The following is a 21,249-nucleotide window of genomic DNA, read 5'->3' as shown; positions in this document are numbered from 1 at the left end:
ATTAAAGGTTTTGAGAAACCGAGAGTTGCACCGTGGCTTGAATTACATTTACATTTTCTGCATTTAGCAGACGCTCTTATCCAGAAGTGCTTCCATAGTGAACGTTACCTTACTCTAGTTTAAGTAAACAACAGTCCAAGAACACAAATCTGCTCAAACCCTGTTAGAACCAAAGTTAGTGTTCTTTTTGTTTTCAAGAGTAAGTAAGTACAAGTCAGATTAAGTTCTCAGTAAAGAGGTGATAAAGGTTTTTAATCGTCTTTTGAAGACGGCGAGAGACTCAGATGTTCAGACAGACAGAGGAAGCTCGTTCCACCACTTGGGTGGAATAAGCCTACATGGTTTTGGTGACCGTACCTTCTCTAGACTGGCTCCTTGTCTCTGGGACTCTCTTCCAGAGTTTCCACTCTCACCACTAGAGGCCAGCAAAAGATAATAAATATACACCGATCAGCCATAACATTAAAACCACCTCCGTGTTTCTACACTCACTGTCCATTTTATCAGCTCCACTTATCATATAGAAGCACTTTGTAGTTCTACAATTACTGACTGTAGTCCATCTGTTTCTCTGTATGCTTTGTTAGCCCCCTTTCATGCTGTTCTTCAATGGTCAGGACCCCCACAGGACCACCACAGAGCAGGTATTATTTAGGTGGTGGATGATTCTCAGCACTTCAGTGACAATGACATGGTGGTGGTGTGTTAGTGTGTGTTGTGCTTTTATGAGTGGATCAGACACAGCAGCGCTGCTGGAGTTCTTAAACACCTCACTGTCACTGCTGGACTGAGAATAGTCCATCAACCAAAAACATCCAGCCAACAGCGCCCCGTGGGCAGCGTCCTGTGACCACTGATGAAGGTCTAGAAGATGAGCGACTCAAACAGCAGCAATAGATGAGCGATCGTCTCTGACTTTACATCTACAAGGTGGACCGACTAGGTAGGAGTGTCTAATAGAGTGGACAATAAGTAGACACTCCAGCAGCGCTGCTGTGTCTAATCCACTCATACCAGCACAACACACACTAACACACCACCACCATGTCAGTGTCACTGCAGTGCTGAGAATCATCCACCACCTAAATAATACCTGCTCTGTGGTGGTCCTGTGGGGGTCCTGACCATTGAAGAACAGCATGAAAGGGGGCTAACAAAGCATGCAGAGAAACAGATGGACTACAGTCAGTAATTGTAGAACTACAAAGTGCTTCTATGTGGTAAGTGGAGCTGATAAAATGGACAGAGTGTAGAAACAAGGAGGTGGTTTTAATGTTATGGCTGTATGTCTTGCAGTATCAACGTGCACCAGGGTTCTATGGCGCTGGGTTCGGATCTCACTCTGGTCATTATCTGCGAGGGTTTTTTTCAGGTTCTTCACCACTCAGACCTTCCAAAACATGCACACGGTGGATTAGCTGCTCTAGCTTGTCCATAAGTGTAACTAAATAAGTGGACGATGGTATCTAGGGTGTGTTCCTGCCTTTGGACCCCCAGTGACTATAATCAGGGTGAAGAGTTATTAACAGGGTTATTAACAAGAAATAAATTATTGACTTGCCGTACTTCAGTATTTTGTTATCAGATTTCTTTGTTATCAATGAGGCAGCGGGTACGGTTGACGTCACGTAGCTCAGTTGACTTGGGTTCGATCCTTTCCTTACTGCCTTGGTGGAGTATTTTATCTGTGCCTGCTCAGATTATCTCCAGGTACTACAATTTACTCCCACGCAAGGTGGATGTACCACAGTAAGATAGTCATCTCACATGTTCACCGAATTGTTCCGCTAACAATTCCAGTATCGTATAAATATAAAAATAAATGTACTGGCTGTTGGGGTGTCGCAGCGGTCCGCCTTTCTACAAGACTTTGGAGCGTGTGTGGGAATTTGGGCCCATTCATTCAGTCAGTAGAATCAGTGAGCAGGTCATGTGAGCACTGATGTTGGAAGAGACGTGAAGTTCTGGCTCACAATCCAGGTTTAATTCATCCCAAAAGTGCTGAATTGGGTTGAGACCCAATTCAACTGGAGCTCCTTTGTACATGACAAGTCACAACGTGTCTGTATAGACAAGGGAAATAATAAGGGTGATTCCCTAAACTGTTTCCACAATGTTGAAATCATATTGTTTACTTTTAAAGCAGAAGATTTTATACACCTGTTAGCGACGGATGTGGCAGAAGTGATTTATTCAGTCAGTCATTAGGATGGGTGTCCACATACTTCTGGCTGTGTCGTGTACATGAGACTGAAGCTCTCGGCGCTCTGGTGTGACGAGTGAACAGGAAACTGGATTTGCATGAGTTTGTATGTGTCACGGGAAGCGTGGTTAAGTGTCTCAATAAATAATGACCACAGGGAATCGTGCGCTAGGACGTGTGAGCGGCCGGGCTGAACGTTAAGACCCTGTTCGCTTTAAAGGTCGCCGCCCTCGCCGGACTTCAGACTAAAAAACGCCCGGCGGGCGCGCGGTGACATTAGAGCGCCGTCAAGACGTTTTAGCTTCACGTTTAAAGCGAACGTCCACTTAGCCTGAAGCTAAATACATATTACTGATGTGCGCTCGGGTGGCGCAGTGGTAGTGTATGCTAGCCCACCCCGCTAAAGGTCAAACCCAAGTTAACTGAGCTACGTGACGTCAACCGTGCCTGCGGCCTCATCGATAACAAACAAATCTGATAACAAACAAATCTGATAACAAAATACTGAAGTACGGCAAGTCAATCATTTATTTCCTGTTAATAACCCTGTTAATAACCCTGTTAATAACTCTTCACCCTCACACACACCCTCACACACACCCTAGATACCATCACTTGTCCACATATTTATTTACACTTATGGAAAATTCAGAGCAGTGACGTTAAAGCGCCGTCAAGACGATTTAGCTTCACGTTTAAAGTGAGCGTCCGCTTAGCCTGAAGCTAAGTACATATTACTAATCTGTGCTCGGGTGGCGCAGTGGTATTGTACGCTAGCCCAGTGGTCCCCAACCACCGGACCGCATTTATTACCAGGCCGCACAGAAAGAATAAATAAATATAGACGCTACATCAGCAATTAAAACACTACGGGTGCAATGTCTTCAATCACCACTAGGTGGGAGCAGTGTCTCGTTGCAATGAAAAAAGCTCATTTGTGAGTAGTATAGTTATTCTATTTTAAATCCCCCCCGCACCCGCCGGTCCGTGAAATTATATCTTATATGAAACCGGTCCATGATGCAGAAAAGTTTGGGGACCGCTGCGCTAGCCCACCCTGCTGAGCAATCAGCAGGTCAGTGTTGGATGAGATTTAGGTTAGAGCTTGGCTGTGTGCAGGAATGGGGGGGGGGGGGGCTTGATTGAAGGCCTTCCCCAAAGTGATGGCACAGTATTAAAAGCACACAAATTAGAAGTTGCGGAGCTACGAATTTGTGCTCTGCAAAGATACAAGGTTTTGAGAACAAGCTGAAAATCTCCTGGAGGAAGATGACGACCACTGAGCGAGTGTACGAGACGGCCAGAACAGAAGAGAAGCCACTGCACCATGTGAAGCCTCACGAGTTACATTACTTCTTCCCGGTTGCCGCGGTGTTCGCCAGCATGTACTCCATGACCGCCATCGCCGTGGACAGGTGAGGTGACTGTCAGAAGTATTGGGACACCTCTGTGTGACCTTTTCTTGCTTCTCACAAGACCTTGGTGTGTCTGTGTATGGGAATTTGTGCCCATTTAAAAGACGACTGAGGCTGAGAAAGCCTCAGTTGGTGTTCCGGTTCATCCCAGAGCTGTTGAGTGGGGCTGAGCTTCTCTTCATGTCTTTATAGATCTTATCACATTTGTTTATTACACCTGTTAGCAACTGTTGTGACTGAATCACATGAATTTAATCATTAGAAGGGGCGTCCTGATATTTTTGACCACACAGTGCATCACGTATCTAGTAGATTATCGCTCTCCTGAGGGTACGACCCCTGAATGTATGTTCACTCAGCTATCATGGTAAAGCCCACTTAATGCATCTCAGCCGAGCAGGAAATGAAAACCAACGTGCACCAGCCACAGGAGCAGCGGGCGGAAGCGACGCCCGCCCGACTTCATTTATTGATCGAACCTCCATCAAAATGAGTTTAGAGAGGAGTAAAAACCCATCAGAGTGCAGGAGTGGGTGCTCGGGGGCTGGAATGATTTCCTGTCCGGGGTCTTGAGGCTGACAGAGCCGATACGTGCCTGTCAACACCACTGGACACGTACAGGAAGTGACACTACGGACACTTTCGGTCAAACTCATTCCTTCTTGCTCTGAGATGGTTGGCGTGATGGTAAGAACGACAGTGTCGGTACCAGCAGTGCCAACCTGATCAGCTCCTCAGTAGAGAGGATTCTAATAACACATGAGCTCATGAGGCAGATTATTTAGACGCTCTACAATTACGTCACCGCAGTTTAAGCTCACTAAGCTAACACAGTTAGCCTCAGGACGTTAGCACACCAGCTAACGTCTCCCTCCGTGTACCGAAAACGCTTAAACTGTCCCTGACGCCCCAATTTACAAATAAACCGCACTCGTATAATTACACCTTTATACAGATTACACATCAGTGAGAATTTATTTACATGTGAAAAGAACTCCGTTGGTTGCTTCTCATTCCATTCGTCCACCAAATTCGTGCCGCACTGAATGCTGGGATTGATCTTCAGCGCTGAGGAGGCGTCGTTATTCAGTCAGATCATCACTCAGAATTAAGGCGCCTCAGTAGGAGCATTTTAAGGGATCTAAGAATTTAGACACGCCCTCTTCTCGGGAGTGTAGGATGATGGGAAATGTGTCTGTGTAGAGAGAGAGCGCTGGGGTTTCACACAGACCCCATGGATTCAAAAATAGGAAGGGGCGTCCCAATACTACAGTGTATCTTGATGTTGATTGTTATTGTGCTAAAGCTGGATAACAGACGTCTTTATTTTTTGGAGTGAATGAGTGGACGTCTGGTGTGTTTATCTACGTTTGTGTTTACACTTCTGAACAAATCGAATCTATTAAGGACATTTTTAAGTCGAGCACAATTGCATAAGAGAGTCCAGATCAATCTGTACCTGTGTGTACCTGAGTGTGTACCTGTGTGTGTACTGGTGTGTGTACTGGTGTGTACCTGTGTGTGTACCTGAGTGTACTGGTGTGTACCGGTGTGTACCTGTGTGTACCAGTGTGTACCTGTGTGTGTAACAGTGTGTGTGCCAGTGTGTGCCTGTGTACCTGTATTTGTACCTGTGTGTACCTGTGTGTACCTGTGTGTACCTGTGTGTGTACCTGTATGTGTACTAGTGTGTATCTGTATTTGTACCAGTGTGTGTACCAGTGTGTGTACCAGTGTGTGTACCTGTATGTACCTGTGTGTATCTGTATTTGTACCAGTGTGTGTACCTGTGTGTGTACCTGTATGTACCTGTGTGTATCTGTATTTGTACCTGTGTGTACTAGTGTGTATCTGTATTTGTACCTGTGTGTACCCGTGTGTACCAGTGTGCTCTCCAACAGTGAGATAAGCCTGTCAGTGATTTACAGAGGTGTGGTTATAACCCAAAAACATCATCAAGCATAAAAGAACCATAACAGAGCGTCTGACTGGCTTGTGACTCAAATCATGTTAAATAAAAACTAAATAAATAAATTTGGGCTTCTGGGTGGCACAACAGTACATTAGGATGGGTAAATCATGTCATAGCTACCTATGGCCAGGAGTCCAGAAGAGCATAACTGTGCTGTGTGTGTGTGTGTGTGTGTGGATGGAGGAGATGGCATTCCTCTTCTCTCTATTGATCGATGCAACACTGGGCCATTAACGGGCAGATCATGTTGCATGAGCAGCAGTTTCATAAAGAGACGGTTTTAGAGGAAGCACGTGTGAGTGTGAGGAAGCACGTGTCTTTTCCTCCTCGTCCTGTAGAACAAGTGCGTCTCCCTGTCGTCACGTTGACTCGATGACAGCGAGAGACGCTCGCCAGGCCTCCGAGCAGAGGCTAAAAATACCCAGAGTGCTCTGCAGCAGGATGTTCTCCATACGAAGCTCCATTCAGCTCTTATCTGCCTGCAGCTGGTGGGAGAGAAAGACGGCGCGGAGACAAAGACGGGGCTTGTGCGAGACGAGCACGGCGAGGTCGGATGAAGGACGTCGGCCGGTCGTTTTTTATCTTCCTTTACTTAGGAACAATGAGTGACGCTTTAATAAATGTGAATGATATGGCTTTATTACTGTGATCGTGGCACTCTGTGCTTTATCAGCCTCATAAAAGGCAGCAGTTGCACCATGTGATCAGCGCATAACAGGACAAACATCCAACAATTCTTGGCTCATATAAACAATGCCTCCATTAAACACTCCGATACTAAACACACATTTTATATCCACTGGGTCAGAATCTACTTCTACATCCAGCAGCTCAGATTATTCATTTAGTTTTTATTATTATGCTTTTCTAGTGACTTCTCTGTGTCCGTGTACTATTGAACTATGGCTATGTCTAAGAGGACGTTGGCCGAACAGCCTAGCCATTGGACAAAAGTATTGGGACGCCCCTTCTAATTATCGAATTCATGTGTTTCAGCCACAACAGTTGCTAACCGGTGTATTAAATCAATGATACGAAGGAAATTAAATCCCTCCAACTTTGCAGCAACAGTTTAAGGAAGGCCCTTTCCCATGGACAAAACAAGATCTATAAAGACATGAAGAAAAGCTCTGTCACCTCAGCCCCACTCAACATGAACTGGAATAAATGAACCGGAACATCAACTAAGGTTTTCTTGACCAACATCAGTGCCCAACAATACAAATGCTGTCATCATTTGACTGAATGGCCACAAATTCCCACAGACAGACGCAGTTAAAGCTGAAAATATCATGTTGAGGTCACTCTGTTTTCATTCCAGCAAGCTCACTGTCAGGTGTCCACATGTACTTTATTATAAATGCTTTATATGGTGCCAGGATAGCATTTACATTTCAGCATTTAGCAGACGCTTTTATCCAAGTACTGTGACAATATACGTATATTGTCTAAGCAATTCAGGGTTAAGGGCCTTGCTCAAGGGCCCAACAGTGGCAACCTGGCAGTGGTGGAGCTTAAACCAGCAACCTTTTGATTGCTCGTCTAGTACCTCTAGTACCGTCTAGTTTTTCCCCCATTTCTCTTTTGGATGATATTATTTTTGGCCTCACATTTGCTTTCCCACACGAGAAGACGAGTCTGGTCTGAACATGCAGCTCAACACAACACAAGATCGACACAGTGATGAGGTATGGCATCATGTCTCTTTTATTTTCAATTGTTTCTTCAGTTTTTAACAATAATCATTTAAAAAAAACGTCTCACATCATACAAATCATCATCATCATCATCATCTCTACTCTGAGATTTAACACCAACACATAAGGCTGAGACCATGATAACAGTGGCAAATGGCTTATCGATCAAGGCGGCTTCACCACCTTACAATCACAGAAGAGCTTTAATTATTACTTCATATTTTATCTAAACGTACATTTTATATAAAGACACTTAAAAGACCGTAGAATTCAGAGGTGATTAATGAGCCACAGGTTTAATAAACCACTGTATTATAACAGGAACATTCTGGAACCAACATGTCAAGTTTTACTGCTGTAATCTTTACATTACATTAAAATAATATAAGTGGCATCAAATCAGGCTCTGATAAACAGCTCAGAATTATTTGTTCATTATTATATTTTATTTTGATCTGTTAGATCTTTATTTTCTTTTAAACCTCTACAATATGCGAAACTACGGCGGCCGATAGATGCACAACGCTAGAAAATCGAAAGCGCAAAACAACAATTCGGACGAAGCAAAAAAGTTCTTAAAACATCCTAAAATCATCGCAATTTAAAGTTAAATCTGACAACACAACACAAATAACATTAAATCATTAAAATACACCAAACTGACACGAATATAACGGCACATTTTAGGATTAAAACGATGAAACAGCAGTTCAGAAGCACCTACCGAGTGATTTACCTCAGGCAGCGTCACGTAATCACTGTGGATGTATTAAAAACATTTATTTGTGCTTTAAATATGATCGTTTATTTTATTTATTCATAAAAATTGGTTTTAGCAATATTTCAAGTTTTATTGGATGGTTATTTGTAGATTTTTCGATAGTTTAGTGTTAGTTTTGGATTAGTCTGAATATGTCTGAATATGAGGATCTTTACAGATCAGTCAGTACATTTTATCCTTTTCTTTTAAAGAAAATAAAAATACAAACCGATCTGTGGCTAATTTTTACTAAATATATCTGTATTATATTTTATTTTTGTGTATTTCATCAAGTGTTTTGTAGTTTTAGTTGTATATATATATATAGTTTTCAGTCATTTAGAACATGGGCTTCATTCAGAATGTGATAATTTCTTGAGATTATAACATCTAGACACATTTTAAAAACATTCCAGTAAAGTTTTTAATGTTTTTGGAATTTTTCTGACGTGTAAAAATCTGGAAAACTGGATCTGAATCAGAGTTTTAGAGAAATTTGCCACAATCCAAATAAATACTTCCACTAACCATTCGAAAAAGCTACACATCACAGTTTGTACAATCAATTTCATTTCATTTTAATGTTTTAGCATGATTTATCCTGGTCAGGGTCATGGTGGGTCCGGTTCCCCTGCAATCACTGAGTGCGGTGCACTAACACGCCCCAGAGTGGACACCAATCCATCGCTTGCCTTGGCTAATCCCTCCCACCATCCTCAGACACAGCCAACCGTGACTGTGTGTAGATGCCCGACCGGCCCGTAACACTTAATTTTTAAAATAAGTTAATTAAAAATAAACTTTATGCAACTGAATTGTAGAAGATTACAATTTTGAGACCTGCACTAAGAATAGTCGTCCAAATTTGGCTGTTTGGCCAACCTTCAGCGACCGTCTGATCGCGGGCTAGTATATTTCACAGCTGCGCCACCAGAATGTCATTTTTAATCAAGAGACGAGGAGTAAACAGTTTAGGAGTTAAATTCTACCGATTTTCATTCAATTTGAGTTTATTTCAGTGTCCTGAAATCCATTTTGTGCACATAAAATCAAAAAATGTAAATGTAAATGTAAAAATGTAAATAAAATCAACATTTAGTCCTTTGTGTTGTCAGACTTGCATTTGTGTTATTGCTAATTCACTAGGGTTGTGCGTGTCCGGGCGGGTTTACTGAACAGTATTTACACGTGGACATTCATACATAAGCATCTGAATTTTTTAAATAAATCTGAATATAAAAAAATAAAAAACACTAATGTTGAATAAATTAAAAGTATTTAAGGCTGCCGTTCGATCGGGGGGAGGGAGGCGGACGCCCCTCGGCCCTGTCATACCGAACGGATCAGAATGGAAAAGGTTCTCGCGTCTACGCTTGAATGGAGAGGCCAGTGTGGGGGTCGTTACGAGCCAGCGAGCGATAAGTGGAATCAGTCAGTCGACCAGGGAGGCTGGTCGGGATATAAGCACTAACTCACTCACTAGAACAACCTACAGGCGTGAGGACGGTTTCTAAACACTAAACTAAAGACCCCCGGCCTGGCGAGTTCGAACCATCTCAGTCAGACGCCCAGAGAGGAGAGGATTTGTCGGCCGTAAACCAGAACAGTTCACTGCGCCACCGTCGGCGATTACAGTCTAAAACCAATAAAAGCCGATAGCTGAATAATGATGGTGGATAAACAGAACGCGAATTAGCAGCTGCACAATACTCCGCATCTGACGTCAGCACCATTAGCGGTTGAAGTGGGCGGCCGGCGGCGTGTCACAGCTAAGAAACTCTCTCCCTGGCGTCGCCATATGAAATGGCTCTCCATTCACGTAGACGTTTCAGTGCTTTAAACATCACAGCTCCGCTCATTTACACTAGTTGATCTGTTTAATTACAATCACGCAAAATTAAATGTCCACAAAGAATAAATACGAGAGGACCAGCCTCTATGGTAATGAATGCACTCACACACACACACACACACATACACACACACAACTATGACCAACGACGTAACCAGTGTGTAACGACAGTGTTAGCTACAGTGGGATCTCAAGTATGTGTGTGTGTGTGTGTGTGTGTGCGACGGGGTCAGGGTGGGTGGACAGAGCTGGGTTGGTTTACGACTCGGGTCAGTCTAGCACGCTAGAAATGAAACAAACACGTCGTACACAACCTCCAATAGCTTCAATTATGACCGCGAGTAGTTTACACCGGCATAGAGGTAGCTAGAGGCACCAACGGAACAAGGCAACACACACACACACGCACACACACGAGAGGCCATGTGGTCTGAGTATCGGCTTCTGTCTGCAGTCCACGTCGCGAGTGTTATGAAATCAATACAAATGCAAACGTTCGCTTGTGCCAGCGTACACGCTAAGCTTTTGGGATCGTCCGTCCATGATAATGTCTTCACACGATCATCTGGAAGTCTCAAGTTTGAGCACCAGCTATGTTGCTAGACACCGGCGGCTGGGAGCCGGAGACTGACTGGACTCTCACTCAGCTCCTGTTGACCAGAATATCTCTGGATCTTGAACTGGTTCCATTCAGGCTCGGTTTTATATAGAGAACCAGTCCATGTTTGGACCGGTTTTTATTGGAACCAGGAACACATCATCAACAGGAGGCGCTGCACAGCAAACAACAGAAGTAAACACTCCTAACAACAGCTAATTGTTTTAATCTCGCCATTTGGACGGAATCGGGACTAACCAGCTCACGTCAGTCACGACAGTTGAGGTCGCAACTGCATCCAACCCAACATACGAGCCAATCATCGTCTGTGTTGGCGCCCAGCCTGCCGGTAGCAGAGCCGAGATTCGAACTTGGTAAAAATTGCTAAACAATAATGTAAACTTATCTGATCTGAAGTCATTAGCTCAAGGGCGTCTCTCCTCACGCCGTCAGAATGACGTTCCATTTTTTAAAAACAATGTTAACAAGAATATCAGGGCTGTCAGGTTCCCTGTGTAAACAAGGCGTAAAGTCTGAACGGCAGCGTAAATCGACTCCTTGTGTAAATGGAGCAGATATGAGCGTGTAAACACCGGGCGTCAGTTTTCAGAAGGTCTCGGTTTTCTTCTCAGTGGCAGGTGCTGATTGGAACGTAGCATTATTCATTTAACACCAACGCTCCTGTGAACGATCACTTAAAAGAAGGCTAAAGGCTAGAATTCTCGTCTGTAATTGAAACGCTGCCCAGGTAAGCTGACTGAAGCTCCTGCCACCTGGTCTACACTAACACCGTATGGACAAAAGTATCCGGACGCCCAGTCTAATATTTTCATTCATGTGTTTCAACCATAGCAGTTGCTCACAGGTGTAATAAATCATGATATAAAGGAAATGATATGCTTCCAACAGTGTAGGGAAGGCCCCTTCCTGCTCCGGCACAGAGTAAGCTCTATGGGTGAAAGATGAAGCAAAGCTCGGCTTCTGGATCTATTTCATTCCAACATCTCCATCTTCCATCTCATGGTCAGGTGTCCAAATACTTTTGGCCATCCTCAGGTTTATTTTCTTCTCATCTGTCACCTGTCTGCAGAGCTTGTTTTAAATGTTAATGGGAAGATGTGTTGTTTGCATTCGGGCCTGTATGGAGGACGAGCGCGGTTTTGTTTAGGACTGAATCGTAATTGATCATCAGTCAAATATTAAAAGCTAAAACAACCTGTGTGTACATACAGAACCACAATAGATGTATAGATGTTCTGCCCCCCCCCATTCCCCTTCTCCCAGCCCCTAAGTGGGAATGGGATATGATTTAGAAGAGCTGAAATAGGGTGTGTGTGTGGGGGGGGGGGGTATTAGTGCATGGGATTAGTGCACTATTAGCATGGGATTAGTGCTGAGTGGTTTTCTCTGTGGGATCACTTATTAAGATTTTTTAATAATAACTTTGCTTTACAACGCAAACTTCAAACAAACCAGTCGGACGAGTCTGCGGGCGTTTGTTTTGGTCTCGCTTCCATAAAAGGGACGGACATGTGACAAGGGCTACGCACACACACACGCACACACACAGGTAACATTCACACACATACACACACGCGCGTTTACACGTAACATTCACACACACACACACACTCACTCAGTCACACTTGGTTTTGGGGATCTGTGACCCCTCTTGTATATTTATCAGTGCATATACGTGTGTATATATATGTATAAGAGAGATGTTTTCTGAGCGCAGAACCCGCTGCGCTTCACTCTGAAGATACGAGGTGTTTCTACGGCGACGGCGGCTAATCCGCCGCCACCACGCTAACTAACTACCTAGCTAACTCGATTCCGTTGTAAACAGGCGACTCTGGTCCGTTGGTCAGAAGACACGGCACTTGATGTTCCTGGCGTGGTGTCTGGGTCGGGCGGTGGAGAGGACGGGCGTGGCCAGAGTCCGGTCGGTAGACGGGACGTAGGAAGAGCAGCTCAAGGACGACGGGGTCGGAAAGAAATGATGGAATGATGCTCAGTGATGTCGTCGAGCATCTCAAAGATTAAACAATAAATAACAAAAGAAAAAAGGTCACGTAGATTCTGTGGGTTTTGTAGGTTCTCTGGATTCTGGAGTGGTCCTGAAGGGAGTTCCGGCCGTTCTAGCTGATACTAATTGAGAGATAAATAACTGGTTTATCCCCCCCCCTCCGTTTCGGCGGGTGTTTGTGGAGTAATCGTTAATAGTCCGCGACGGGCGCCAGCTCTCGACCCAGAGTGACGGACACGTTGGTGTACAGACTCCTCCGGGACACTTGGGGGAGGTAGTGCAGGTTGTTCAGGCCGTCCAGCCGCTGCCGCTCTTTAGAATGGCGGAGTAGCGTATATCTGTGAACGATAAATAAAATATAGAATTATTCAATCATTTACTGTGTTTGACCACCAATTTATCCTGATCAGGGTCACAGTGGGTCCGAATCACTGGGCCACCGGACTGGTCGCCAGTCCATCACAGCGCACATTTAGCAGACACTGTTATCCAAAGTGACTTACAGTACACAGTCTAAGCAGTCGAGATCTAAGGGCCTTGTTCAAGGGCCCAACAGTGGCAACCTGGTGGTGGGGTGGGGTTTGAACCAGCAACCTTCTGATTACTAGTCCAGAAAAAAGAGCCCCTTTTTCTACTGCTGGACGTTTTCCTGGATATTTGTGGTACAGTTGAGGTTGCCAGACATTTGTGTTTGGGTTCAGTTCTTACAGTAACACACACACACTCACACACACACACACACACACACAACTAGGGCAATTTAGTATAGCCAGACTACATGTGTTTGGACTGTGCTCCAGAAGGAAACCCATACAATCCAGAACACTCCATCTGGGAATAGAACCCAGGACCTTCTTGCAGTGAGGTGACAGTCCTACACACGCACACCTAGAGGAACTAGTATGTCCAGTTAACCTGACTGCATGTGTTTGGACTGTGGGAGGAAACCCATGAAGACACGGGGAGAACATGCAAACTTCACACAGAAAGGATCCAGAACACTCCATCTGGGAATAGAACCCAGGACCTTCTTGCAGTGAGGCGACTGTGCTACCCACCAAGCCACCGTGCCACTAATATAATGAATTATTGGAAAAAATTATGATTCAAAGTGACTTACAGTACACAGTCTAAGAAATTGAGGGTTAAGGGCCTTGCTCAAGGGCCCGACAGTGGCAACCTGGCAGAGGTGGGGCTTGAACCAGCAACCTTAGGTAAGGAGGTGTAGTGATGTTTACTAACCTGCCCAGGAACTGCACCTCTCCTCTGTGGTGGTGAGGGATGGACATGTAGCGCCCGACGTCGCCGGGGGGTCGACTCACGGTGTAGCCGGCGTACTGAACCCTGTCACACGGACACAAACGGCACAGGTCACCATCAGTCCCCATCCCCAAAATAAAGGAACGTGTGTTTGGACACCCCTGGAAATGTGTACATACATAAAAAGTTAATAATAAAGATGTATTGACAGATTCGTGATCCGTGTTTTCTTGTTGGTCGTCCATCAGCCGAATCTGATGGTCTGGACTTTTTGGATGGTCCACACACATACAACACACACACACACAACACACACACCTCCTGAATCCCCAAACCTCAGCAGTAGTGGGCTTGCTAACTTAAGTGCTGTAGCACCCGGACCCCCCCCCCCCGAATTCATCAACAACGACGGGTTTGTGCATTACAGTTTCAGATCGTTATGTGTGTGGGGGTCGTACCGGTTCCACAGGTCATCGTCTTCGCCTCCCCAGCCCCAGAATGCATTGGGGAAGCCGTTGATCTTCTGGAACTGCTCGGACGTCAAGCCGCTGACGCCGCCGAAGAACTCGTCGTACGGCAGCCTGCAGGAGGAGACGGAGGAGTTACGATCAACCACAACACGGGTACACGACGTGGACAAAAGTATCCGGACGCCCTTTTTAATGACTGAATCCATGAGTTTCAGCCACGACAGTTACTAACAGTTAATGTAATAAATCAATTATATAATAAGCAACAGTTTAGGGAAGGTCCTTTCCTATTCCAACATGATTTACGTTTTCATTTTCGGCATTTAGCGGACGCTTTTATCCGAAGCGACTTCAGTACTGTGACAGTCTGAGCAGTTGAGGGCTTAACAGTGACAACCTGGCAGAGGTGGGGCTTGAACCAGCAACCTTCTGATTACTAGTCCAGTACCCTAAAAACCGAGAGAGTCCAGTGTCCTGCACAGAGCCCTGACCTTAACAGCTCTGGGATGAACCAGAACATCGACTGACCGTGCAAATACTGTCATCTTTTGACTGAACGGGCACAAATTCCCACAGTTACAGGTCACACAGACGTTACTCCGTGTCTGTTTTTGAAACAGGCCGTCCAGCAAGCTGGCGGTCAGGCGTCCCGACACTTCTGGCCGTACAGGACCTGCGTGCGCACTTACATGTACGAGTACTTGTTGAGCTTGACGGCGAAGTGGCGCGGCATGTCGCTGCAGCCGTAGTAGTTGCGATCGTTCTCCAGGATGTGGTCGACGTCGTGGAAGACCACGCAGTCCCACGGCAGGTCCTTCATGGCCTCCTTAAATCCCACGTTGAACAGCATGGCGCGGTTGAAGGGCTCGTCTCCTTCCTGCGGACCACACACACACACACACACACACACACTTGAACTTGGCGTATCACACCGCTGAGTGGTGACGAGGTTGTTTGAGGATAAACGATGATTAGCGCTGATGCTACACTTCCTGAATATCACACACACCACGTCGCACCGTAAATTACTCCGGACGTTTCGATGCTCCTATAAAAGAGCTGAAGCCGCTTCTGAGATAATGAAGGTCGTAATCATGTTTATTACCGTCCTACGTCACCCCAGTATCCAGGGCTTCAGTTACAGAGCTATAGAATTACACCATGCAGGCTTAACGTCATGTTTCCACCCTCGCCGGCTCCCGGAGTGCGTGGACTTAATGTTTTTGTTTATGTTCCGAGCCCCATGATCAGCCTTCACGTTCATCATCACCACCACCAGCTCTTTGTTATTCACCTGATTGAACTTTGACCCAGTTTGCTGTTTGCTGACCTTTTCAAAGCGCCTCTAATGAGACGAACTGTTTGATACGACGCACAAAACTTAACGTGACTAGGTTTATAGGGTAGGATGGGATGACACTCTTTTATCCAAAGCGACTTACAATTCAGGCAATTGAGGGTTAAGGGCCTCGCTCAAGGACCCGACAGTGACAACCTGGTGGGGCTTGAACCAGTGACCTTTTCATTACTAGTCCAGTACCTTAAGCACTCTGGCATTTATATTGTTAGTTTTCCAAAGCGACTTACAGTACTGTGACAGTATACTGTCTAAGTAACTGAGGGTTAAGGGCCTTGCTCAGGGGCCCAACAGTGACAACCTGGCAGTGGCGGGGCTTGAACCAGAGACCTTTTAATTACTAGTCCAGTACCTTAACCTCTAGGCTAAACTGCCCTAAAACACCATCATGATAGAGTCCTCGTACCTCGTTATCACCTAAAGTAACTGAACGACACTATAAGGACAAAAGTATTTGGACGCCCTTCAATGAGGATAAATCAGCATTTAGCGGACGCTTTTATCCAAAGCGACTTACAGTTCTGTGACAGTATACTGTCTAAGCAATTAAGGGCCTTGCTCAAGGGCCCAACAGTGACAACTTGGCAGTGGTGGGGCTTGAACCAGCGACCTTTTAAATACGGGTCTAGTTCTTTACCCACTAGGCTACAAATGCCCTACAACAGATTTTCAGGGCACCAGCTCGGCTGCACCCAGCCAACGGGGTACAAAAGACCATACGGCTCAGCGTGAACCAGACCCGGACCACGCCGGTGTCACCCAGAGCTTCATTAACGCTCTCCACATGTACCGCCTGCTGCCGTCACATTTGTGCCAAATCCCGGTATGTACCAGGGGACGGTTTATACACAAGATAGCACAAAACACTATTTATTAGACTGGATGGTCAAAAGTATTGGGACACCTGAATATGAGCTGGTCTACATGATCTAGAGGGAGGAAATGTTTACTTATGCTTAAGCAGTTATGCTTGGAAGAGCTGAAGGTAAAGGAGGAAGAGGACGGACAGCAACCAGACGAACACGTTCAATCAATAATGGAATAGAAACAGGACGTCTGTATTTGTCATGTATACAGATACACGTGTACAGTACAACCACATGCTCAGCTCATTTGAAAGCTGGGGCCCCTGGAGCTGAGGTTTAAGGGCCTTACTCAAGGGCCCAACAGTGGCTGCATGGTAGAGCTGGGATTCAAACTCTCAACCTTTTGATTGACAGCCCAAAGCTTTACAATGAACGAGACGCCAGGAAGCCTGAAGATTGAAACAGAGGACTGGACAGTCCAGAGAAACCATCTATATGTATGTGTATCGCTTTGTAGTGGGGTGAGATACCCGCGCACTCGTCCAGGCAGGTTCAGTACAGCTCTGACTGGTGCGTAAACATTATTTCCACCAAAGTTTAGCTAGTGTTCTCTAATCTTCATGTCATCATGTTGATGGATGACTGTGGGAATTTGGCCTCCGTCTGAAGACCCCACTGACCCACGGATGACCGAGAACGTCACGGATGGCCGCTCGAACGCTCAAGTGAACCTAAAATGGTTTCCTTTGTGTATTTCTAAGAAGCCACGCCCGTTCCAATCATGAATCATTTTTTGTTGACCAAGGGTCGCCGGGTTCGAGTCGCACCTGCGCATTTGCGTGTCCCAAACCAGTGAATACTATCAGCACTGGCACAGCGGTTAGTCAAACAAAGGATTAAGGTCGAAACGTATTGACGCACAGGTACGAACTAATCCCCCACCCCCCCCACCCCCCATGCACACACATGTACTGCCCCACCCCACCTGTTCCAATACCGCTGCTTGGTTACCTGTTCCACGACGTAGACGCCGAAATGCAGCCTCTGCCGCTGTAGAGCCGGGATGAGGTGGCGCAGCAGGATGGGTAAATGCTCGTGTCGGTTCCGGAAGGGCACCAGAATCGCCACCTACGCCCACACATAAACAAGAAAGAGGAAATAATACTCAGAATTAGGAGGAAGTTTGATTATTGGATTTTCTCCTGTATTTAGAATTCAGGGTTCAGGTCGGGGGGAGGCCGTGGCATCACGGCGAGACCTCTGAGTCACTTCTGCTTTTGTTTCATCCAGCTTGTGGTTCTCGTACACAAACTACACACACTTACTTCTGCTTTAATGAGCGTAAATGATGTCTGTACTTCTGTCATTCCTCTCAGCGTGCGAGTTCTCCTCCGGTGCCGTAACGCCTCGATATGAATGAGTGAAATGCAGAAGTGAATCTCTGGTGAAATGTGATAGTAAATCGTGATGATACGAGAATAAACGGATGTGAAGAGACGTAGACGGTCGGACAGTGCACCCTTAGTGCAGGTCCCAAGCCCAGATACATAGGAGAGTTGTATCATAAAGGATATCCGGTGTGAAAACTATGCAGATGATCTGCTGTGGGAATCAAACCCATTCTGACACTTCAGACAGTGAGTGTAATGAGGTGTGGCTCAATGATTACTGGACTAGTAATCGGAAGGTTGTCGTTTCAAACCCCATCATCACCAAGTTTCCATTTATCTTAACATTATGGAGAATAAAACCCATGTGGAAACAGTAGGTTCAGTTTGTGGATTTTTTACAGATTATTTGGGAAGCGAGGGTAAAAGTGGTGGCGTGTACCCCTAACAGGTACAGCCAGATTATCATCATCTAGTCTGGTGATCATCCCCAGTACTACACCAGTATAAAACAGTTCCTCCTGAAGTTATGGGACGGATACGGAACAAAGTCCGAGGCTTTACAGTCAGTAAAACAGTAAACGTGATGTTAGGAGGTGAGAAGCTTCCTAAAAAAAACTGGATAAATTTTTGCCTACTAATCAGAATCAGAATCAAAGTACTTTATTGATCCCAGAGGGAAATTGCAGTTCTTACAGTAGCACCCATTTATGTTGAAAGAATAAACACTCTACTAGTTTAAAACAAAGAAAAAAGAAGAAAAATTTTATTAAAAAAAAAGTTATTTACACATAATTAAATAATAAAAATGCTTACATTATTATTATTGCACAGATGAACCATAGTGTCACACATTAAGGGAGGAATTATAAGGGAGATATATATTTGGTAGAATGAGTCTTGCACTGAATGTGCTCCTGTGTCTCATCACCGTGTCATAAAGTGGGTGGGAGCGGGTGAGCTAATCATCCCTGTCGCTTTGTAGTGGGGTGAAATACACACGCATTCGTCCAGGCAGGTTCAGTACAGCTCTGGTTAGTGCTGATGGAAAGTTTTAAATGCGTAAACACGAACTCCACCACTGCCTGATTAGTATTTTCTAATCTTCGTGTCATCATGTTGATGTATGAATATGTGCAGCGCCGTCCAGAGCAACGTTTATTATCGTGGACGAATGGGAGAGGTAAACGTGGAACAAGCGCTCGGCGTGTGAATCTGAGCTGAATCTGCATCAGTGTGGAATAAGCGTCAGATCCAGGGTTACAGCTCCACATGTATCTGTGTTTATCTGGATTCTCCTCCCTGTTTCACTTTTAAACTTGTGTTACAGCTCCAGCTTCTGAGAAACAGTGAGAATCAGGATCAGCTTCTCCCAGAGTCTAAAACGCTTCTGGTTGAAAATAAAGCTTAACGTGGTTTAATGTAGTAAAAGAAGGAGACAGGAGCACTAAACTTCTCTTCATTATTACTGCTCATAAGTTCCTCCACTAATCACATTCCTCACTCGCTGTTTTACTACAATAAGTCACATTAGGTGTTGTTTATACAGACTGAATTGCCTCATATCAAACAGTTCGTCTCATTGGAGGAGCTTTGAAGGAGTCTAACTCAGCAATAGAGCGTCACACTCCATAGAAAACAACGGCACAGGCGACGCGAAAGCGGTTGAGATGGGGGGGCGGAGGTACGGACACATTGGTGAACGGAACTGATGAATGGAACGAGACCAGAACTGGATGTATGTGAGGTGACGTACATTGTTCATTGGATTGAATAATAAAGATCAATAAAAATGTAGATGTGTGCTGGATAGTGGAATGAATGGACGGATGAGCAGAAGGAAATGAGGAGGACGCTGTGCGGGGTGGAGATGATGGAGGGATCAGAAAGGACGCCCGTACCTTCCAGCGCGGGACGCAGTCATGAGGTTTCCACTGACCGCCGAGCCGAAGCTTGGAGCCGGACCTGGACAAAATGTTCTCCACCGACTCCAGGCTGATTTCAGTCGTGTCCACCTTCACCCGACCCTCTGAGAGAGAGAGAGAGCGAGAGAGAGAGAGAGAGAGAGAGACAGCAAGAGAGAGAGAGAACCATTATGGTAATGAGACGAGTCCAAGTCAAACATCATCATCGATTTCTACAATCTAAAATACTCCAAGTAAAAATAATGTAAATAATAATTATACAGGATGAGCGTGTGTGTAAAGAAGTACGTACTCATGGTGGGCAGCTTCTCGGGGCAGGTATCAGTGGGCAGGTAGGTGAATCCGGGTGGCAGGTACGGAGTCGGAGGCGCGGCCGTCTCGCTCAGATTGAAATCGTACGTATAATCTACAGGAAGGAGAGGAAGTGAAAACGTTAAATAAGCATCAATAATCTTTATTTACTGTTTTATTTATGACATTTAGTCATAGCCAGTTACTCTTCCACTGCTGGAGACCCTGATGGTGTATGAGGAGGGTATATTTGCCTGACACGCCCTCCCTCAGACCCCTTCTGAGGTCGGTCTCGCGCATGGAGAGTCACGCTCTGATCTCCACTTCTGTACAGGCGCCTCGGGATTCTAACCAGGGTCCTTACACAGCCTCGAAGACCACGCCCACCTTTTAGTCACGTCTTTTCCCACCCGGCAGACCAGTGGACAATCGTGCCCGCTAGGGGGCGCCCAAGAATCTTATTTTCCATTCGTTTGCTCACCAGGGGGCGCCACAGCGAATGCTAAAAATGCTTCCTGACTCGACCCTCCTGTTTATCCGGGCCTGGGACCTGCACTGAAGGTGCACCGACGCCATGTGCTTGTATTTGTGTGACCAAATTTGGGGATTTCGAACCCCCGGATCTCCAGCAGCGCGGCTCTTACCATGCCGCCACATCAGCTCAGCGATAGGACGGATGATATAAGAGATGACAAGGGAATCAAATCTACAAACAAGTAGCTATCAGTCTGTACAACTCCCCCTACTGTAGGAAACTTGGACTATAATCAGACGGTTGCTGGTTCAAATCCCACCATCACCAAGTTTCCACGTCTAAACATTATGGAGAATAAACCCACGTGGAAGCTGCAGGTTCGGTTTCTCGGATTATTTGGGACAGGACGGTGAAGGTAGCGGCGTGTACCTGTTCCGTTGGTGTTGTGGGCACTTCTCACCACCTGCTCCAGGACCTGGGCGCCGATGTTCTTCATGTTCTCCCGGATACGCATCCCCCGAGCCTGAACCATGAACAGGTACTCGTTCACTGCAGAGACACAAACACAGACACAGACAGTTCAGGATTAGAGATTCAGGATGTTACACGCTCACTGTCGGTGCTCAGGAGGCGCAGCAGTCTGGTGCTTTATCCCACCAGCCATTAACCACCCTGATGATGGAGCGAAGGGAAGCACTGTTGGGAAAAGGCCGATGGTTTTTGGACAGTCGGGTGTCTACATACATCTGGA

This window comes from Trichomycterus rosablanca, chromosome 19, assembly GCF_030014385.1.
Source record: "Trichomycterus rosablanca isolate fTriRos1 chromosome 19, fTriRos1.hap1, whole genome shotgun sequence".
In the NCBI taxonomy this organism is placed as follows: Eukaryota; Metazoa; Chordata; class Actinopteri; order Siluriformes; family Trichomycteridae; genus Trichomycterus; species Trichomycterus rosablanca.
This window is presented reverse-complemented; position numbering follows the sequence as displayed.